This window comes from Hippopotamus amphibius, chromosome 2, assembly GCF_030028045.1.
Source record: "Hippopotamus amphibius kiboko isolate mHipAmp2 chromosome 2, mHipAmp2.hap2, whole genome shotgun sequence".
Lineage (NCBI taxonomy): Eukaryota > Metazoa > Chordata > Mammalia > Artiodactyla > Hippopotamidae > Hippopotamus > Hippopotamus amphibius.
Genome location: NC_080187.1, coordinates 223,435,294 through 223,441,973, shown reverse-complemented (window position 1 = coordinate 223,441,973; position 6,680 = coordinate 223,435,294). Strand labels below are relative to the sequence as shown.

The window sequence follows — 6,680 nt, the reverse complement described above, 5'->3', positions numbered from 1 at the left end:
TCTTCCCCGACCAGGGCTCAAACCTGTGTCCCCTGCATTGGCAGGCAGATTCTTAACCACTGTGCCATCAGGGGAGACTGACCTTCAGATTATTCTTACTTTGATAATGCTTCAGGCAGCCAAAATTCATGAAAATGGTCTTTTATATTCAACTGTTTTACTCACAAAAATGTGTCCCTCAAACTTTTGTAAAATGGCTAAATAATAATCGATGGAATTATAGAGCAATGATGGAGAAAAATTATCTTAATAGTTTAATTACTTGTTTCCCTATGACAGACACGTATCCCACTGGGCTGTTCTTCTGCTCCGTTTTCACTTCCCATCTCAAGTATTAATTATTTACATCTGCCACAATCCCTGTTTCCCATGTTAACTCTTTCGTCATGTCCTGAAACTGTAAATGTTGGTTGTGGTAGGGTAAAGTCAGTGTGGCCAAAGCAAAAAATGAGAACAGGCTTAGAAGGAAGGAGTTTATTCTCCTCACAGGTCCCAGAGAGGGGTTCACTACATGCCCTGCAGGGCCACAGGGGAAGCACTAGGTTTGACCAGGGGAAAGGAGTCAGGAGCAAGGGGGGAGCCTGAGCCAGAGACTGTGTTGGGGTTTCCAAGGCAAGGCAAGGCAGGGCAGAGTAAAGGATTTCGCATTGCCTGTCTGAACAGTGCCAGTGCCCTTGGGCTCTAGGTGGTCCCTAGTTGCCTGGAACCTGGCCCTGTGATGAAGTGGGGCAGGGGAAATATTGGCTTAATGTATGAGAGTTAGATAAGGCGGTGATGAGGGCTGTAGACTCTGAATCTGCTGGTTTGCACATGAAAGATGTGCTTCTGAGCCCTGTTAAGAAGTGGCTAGCCTTAAAAGGGGCAGTCCCTCTTCAACCAGCACACTTCTTAAGATGTCATAAAATCAAACATTATAAAGACAGAATTTTTTTAAAAGATGATTAATTCATTTCACAGTCTTCTGCCAAAAAAAAAGATATGGAAATCTTATTCTTTGAGCCAAGTTCATAAGTGAAAAAAAAAAAAAGAAAAACACTGATGTTTATTCACAGCTTTTGAATTATATTTTAATCCAGATTGCAACCTTGGACACTGTATGAAGATCGCAGCTTGATTGATCAGAAAATAGGAAAATATGTATATAAATAAAATCTATCTGAAGATATAATCCTTATTGCTGATCTCTATTCTTCTCAGGATTTGAATCTGATAAAATCTCCAATTGGTTTTGCCTAATTTAGATCATAATTTAGTGCTAAATAGTTTCACTTCCCCAGCAGTCATTTTTCTGTTAAAAAAAATAAGCAGGAAGTTCTCCAAATGTCACTACTATAATTTATGAGATATATTGAATCCTGCAGATTGAGGGAGCTGACTGCCAACATTGCAACAAACTGCCAAGTCTTGATCTACAGACCAGCTCTCCCTCCTTGCTTTTCATCTGTATGTGTAACGCCATTGAAATCTCCGGTAACGTGCTCGATAGACCACTCACTGATTTAATTACCTTTCCCCATTCCCCCATGCACAAAATACCCGATTCTCCTATACTCTCCGTCTCAATTTCCTTCCTCTCCACCGCACTTTGTGTGACTCTAACAGCTGCACCCTATCCATACACATCCTACTATCTCTTGATTCCATCAATTCTTTGCCATCTCTGCTGTCACTACCTTAGTTCATGGCACCATTGTCTCTCACCCGGTTTAACAGGGTCCCTGCCTTCTAAGTAGACTTTAAGAAACACATGATTACAAATCTTGTTAAACAATCCACTCCAGGTATCACAGAGTATCACGTTCATGGACTGAAAGCACCCTCTGCTGTACACAGCTTGCAACTTACTTCTAAGAAGCTTCTTTACTGAAGTCTTATTAAATACTCGAGTCACTGAACAGCAGAGGCTGCATCTCTTTCTTTCACTGAGAGAACATGAATACAGTTTGTAACTTTTTTTTTTAGATCTTTTATTGAGATATAGTTAACATACAATAAACTGCATATATTTAGAGTGTACAATTTGGTATCCCAATCTCCCAATTCATTCCCCCCCAACCCTCCCTGCTTCCCCCCCTTGGTGTCCGTATGTTTGTTCTCTACATCTGTGTCTCTATTTCTGCCTTGCAAACCGGTTGATTCGTACCATTTTTCTATATTCCGCATATATGTTGTAACTGACTTTTAAGAAGGTTCGTTAACACAAGTTTTGTGAGCATTTCAGTGCACATATCACAGAAGTAGTATCATTTTCATTCACTGAAACAAGGTTGTGCTGACCACAACCTGCAAGTTCTTGTGAGAAAATCTTTATTAGTGTTCTGCTTATACAATACAGTAAATGCACTGCAAACTGGCTATTGATTCCTTTTGGGGAAAGAACAGTGAGCTGAATGCAGCTGGCAAGTGTGAGCAATGTCTTCAACGCCTTGTTAAACACATCAGTACATGCTCACAGGATGGGTATCAGTTCCTCCCATACAGGGTGGATATCATTGCCACTCATTGAAAGGACTCTGTTGTGAATGCACCTTGCAGATAGCCTTAAAAGGAACATCGTTTTAGAATTCTTGGTAAGCCCATCACTACACCCACTTCGGAAGACATATCATTCTCCTGCTCTGGAAGAACTCTGTAGTCAATGCCATTCTCAAGGAGCTGGTAAGAGACATTTTATTACAAGTCTTGTTAAATACTTTACTACACGGACTCTGAATAGTATCTTTTCCATTAACTTAAAGCACCCTCTGCTATATGCAGTTTGCAACTTGCTTATAAGAAACCTCTAATGAAGTTTTATTAAGCACTTGACTGCATTTTTTAACAACAGAAAGCATGTCTCATGCATTCATTGAGAGAACACTCTGCTGAATCTGGTCTGTAACTGGCCTGCAAGCAGTTTCCTTAACACAGATTCAGTGAGTCACATGTCCAGTACCTGTGTTGTAGATGAGTATCATTTCCATTCACTGACACAATGCTGTGCTAAACACAATCTATAAGTACTTGTCAGAAGAGTCTTTATTGCAGGTTTGCTTATACATGACAATAAATGCATTCCACAGTATCAATTCATTGCACAGAAAGCAATGAACATGGGGCTGAACACAGCTTGCAAGTAACGTATAAGAAATGTCTTTAACACCTTATTAAACACATCAGTACATGCTCCCAGAATGGGTATCCATGACCTACCTTACAGGATGGTTATCATTTCCACTCACTCAGAGAACCCTGTTGTAAATGCACCTTGCAAGAGGCCTTAAAGAAACGCCTTATTGCAAGTCTTGTGAAGAACATCACTCCATGTATGACAGACGCGGTATCACTTCCCTGCCCTGGAAGAATTTTGTGTTCAGTGCCATTTGTCAGGAGTTTGTAAGAAACATTTCCTTCCAAGTCTTGTTAAACACTTCACAACATACGTTACAAAATACTATCACTTCCATTCCCTGAAAGCAGGCTCTGTTGTACCCAGCTTGCAACTTGTTTGTAATAAACTTCTTTAAAGACGTCTTATTAAACAATTCACTGAGAGAATGCTGTGCCTAACGCAGATTGTAACTGTTAAGCGTTTTCCTAACACAAGTAATTTAAATTTTCTTAACACTTCAGTGCACATATCATAAATGAATATCATTTCTAGTCATTGAAACAGTGCTGTGCTGAACACAGCTTGCAAGTAACCGGCGTGCAACTTATTTTTTTACAGGTCTGGTTAAATGCTACACTATACTACGTGCATTACCCAAGGGTGAGCTTCCAATCACTGAAAGATAATTGTGCTTCACACAGCTTGCAAGTAGGTAGTGGTAACAACAACAAGAACAAAATCACAGACCTTACATTGCATCATGAGCGCTAAAGCCCTAATCCCAAACCTAGACTGAATACCTAACTTAAGTGCAGTTTCAACCTTCACCAGAAATGTATACTTAGTCCAACTAGGGAGTATTCTGGTCAGCACCAGTGAGGCCAACTGCCATGTAGGTCCTCTGCAGCCCTTAGAGGAGGAGTAAACAATGTACGTGATGAAACACCTGCCCTGCCCTTCGCCCTGAAAAAGTTGTCCTGCCCTTAAAAATAACCTTCTTTTCTTTTGCTAATCACTTCCTTGTCTCACCCTTGTTTACATAAATTCTTTTCATTTTGTACAACCCCTGGTTTCTAGGTGGGGATGCTGCCCAAGTCATGCATCATTTAGCAAAGCCAGTGACATCTTCAAATGTACTCAGCTGAGGTTTGTTTTCTAACAGATCGGTGGCAGCGACATGCTCCGAAATGGTTTTCTGACCACATTCAGAGACGAAGAGTAACACTCTCTACTTGTTTGGAGTTCACTGCCTTTCTTGCCCTTTCGAGAGCCCTTGGTATGTTCTTGGTTGAGTTCTGCTGTTTTGTGTTTGAACTCTCAATATAAATTGGCTTTAAGACCACAGTTCCCCAGGGAAAAACCCCAGCCCTAAGCACTGGCCCTGGATTCCATGCTGGGCACTGGTGGCGGTTTGGTCTGCGTTTCCCTGTTTGTTTGGAATGCTTCCCTGAATTCCACTGTAGGAACGATGGGTGGCGGCTGCAGTGCTCCATTCGTGTGGAATCAGCCTGCAGCTCCCTTTCTCTGAGGTCAGTCCTCACCCTCAGTCCACAGTTCCGTGGGAATTGTTGGTGGTTACTGCTAGAGATGCACTGGGACCAGGATCAAATTGGGTCCAATTTGAGCTAGACTAAGTCAAGTGGGAGGCCTTGGGTGGATATTAAGTAAAGGCTAGTGGCTCTTGGAGATCTTGGATATACTGGAAGCAGATTGGATTGGCTCCAAGAAACCCAAAAGCTTCATTAAATGACTCATTACAAAAGTCTAATGTAAAATTAAAGACACAAAAGGTACCTAAAAGAAAATACAAGGGAGTGACACGAATCCTACTTCTCCCCCCTTTCCATTTTCACCCGAGTACTCACGTTTTACTAATTATCTGTCCAAACTGCATTTCTACTCTGAAGGGACTATTACACAGCTATCATTTACAACAAAACTACCCAAGGCTGCAGACTAACTGCCTCAGGTATTTTCACACCTCGGTCAAAGAGTAAACTTAGGGCTGTGGTTATAAAGAATTTCGTAAATCTAGGGAGGAATCTACCTTCTTGCTCCCACCATAAGCAGCCTCTGCTTTGATTTGTATAAACACACATCAGTTTGGCCAGTTCTTAAAATTCATAAAAAAGAAACAAATCAAAATGCATACATTTATGTCTGACGCTTTTACTTAAGGTGTTCGAGTGCCATCCAATTCTTGGTGCGGTTAAGCGGTTCAATCTGTCTTTATGGCTAAGTAATTGACATTGTAAGGATATGTAAAAAGACTGAGGGGTGAAATATCTCAAGGGTGGATCTTTTAAGCAGATAGGGTAGGGTGTCTCTAGGGGAAGAAAACCAGTCACGACTTTCTTGACAGAAGAGAAGCCATTTTTGGCCCAAGCCATTTTGGGATCTTAGCCTGGTCACAATGCTTGCCCTTAAACAGGTCTCAGTAATTAATATCTTAAGGGAACAAAAGAATCCAGAAACAAATGGCTATTAATCAGGCAAGAGAAGTAACAATAGCAAAGATAAAGTATAGGCTGTGAAGACTCCCAGTTCTCTTTCAATGTAAAGATTCACCTGAAGAGCTCAACCACCAGGTTAGCTGGAACCTAAGGGATGATGTTGACCTCTTCTAACCCTCCCGACTTCAAGCAACTGAAGTTTGGACTCTACAGACTGCCATGCCCCTTCATGAATATGCATGTATCCCCAGGTTAAAAGTCCCCAATTTTCCTTTTTTAGGGAGACACTGCTTTGGGAAAGATCCCCAGTGTTCTCCTCCCTTGCTGTAAGTAATGAATCCTTCCTTCTCCCCATCTTTGGCTCGGTTGTGTCTTCTGGCTTGGCACCCACCAGGAGGGGGACCCAGTTTTCAGGTCACAGTTCTAATAGGTGAACAGTGATACATCATTGCTGTATTAATTTGTAATTACTGACAGTATATGATGTTGAGCATATTTGTGTATACTGTCTGTATATTTTTTTTGGCCAGGTGTTTGTTTAGTTCTTTACCTAATTTTAATGGGGTTATCTGCATTAGAGGTCTTTGTGTATTGGAGACAAATCCTTTCGTAGTTGTGTTTGCAAATATTTTTCTCCCAGTTTGTGGCTTGTCTGTTGATTTTCTGAATAAGGTCTTTCACAGAGCAGAAATCTTTAATTTTATAAAGTTCACAATATTACTTATTTTTCTTTGTGGATTGCCCTCTCTGTATTGTGTGTTAAAACTCAGCGCTTACGGTGTTTGCTTTGGCAGCACGTATGCTAAAATTGGAACGATTCGGAGAGCATGAGCATGGTCCCTGTGCAAGGATGACATGCAAATTCATGAAGCTTCCATAGTTTTGAAATATTGTAACAAATTCAATAAAGACTTTAAAAGAGGTCCCCATCAAAAAATCTTAAAAAAATTAAAATGTGTGACTGTATAAAAAAACAAAACAAAACTCAGCGCTCATGATCTACATGACCAAACTCAAGCTCATGTGTTTTTTTTCTGTTTTCTCCTATAATTTTGAATCTTTTTGCTTTTAAATTTGTCTATGAATAATTTTTGAGCGAATTTGGTGTAAGCTGGAAACTTTGCATCTGCATTCAT

At 40.6% G+C, this 6,680-nt stretch overlaps 1 non-coding gene across 1 annotated transcript; it reads left to right on the top strand.

The window, feature by feature from the left end:
• Positions 1 to 6,322: 6,322 nt before the first annotated feature.
• LOC130847304 (U6 spliceosomal RNA) lies at positions 6,323 to 6,429 on the top strand. The gene has a single exon (XR_009052077.1). It is a non-coding gene; the product is annotated as a U6 spliceosomal RNA (small nuclear RNA).
• Positions 6,430 to 6,680: the final 251 nt, after the last annotated feature.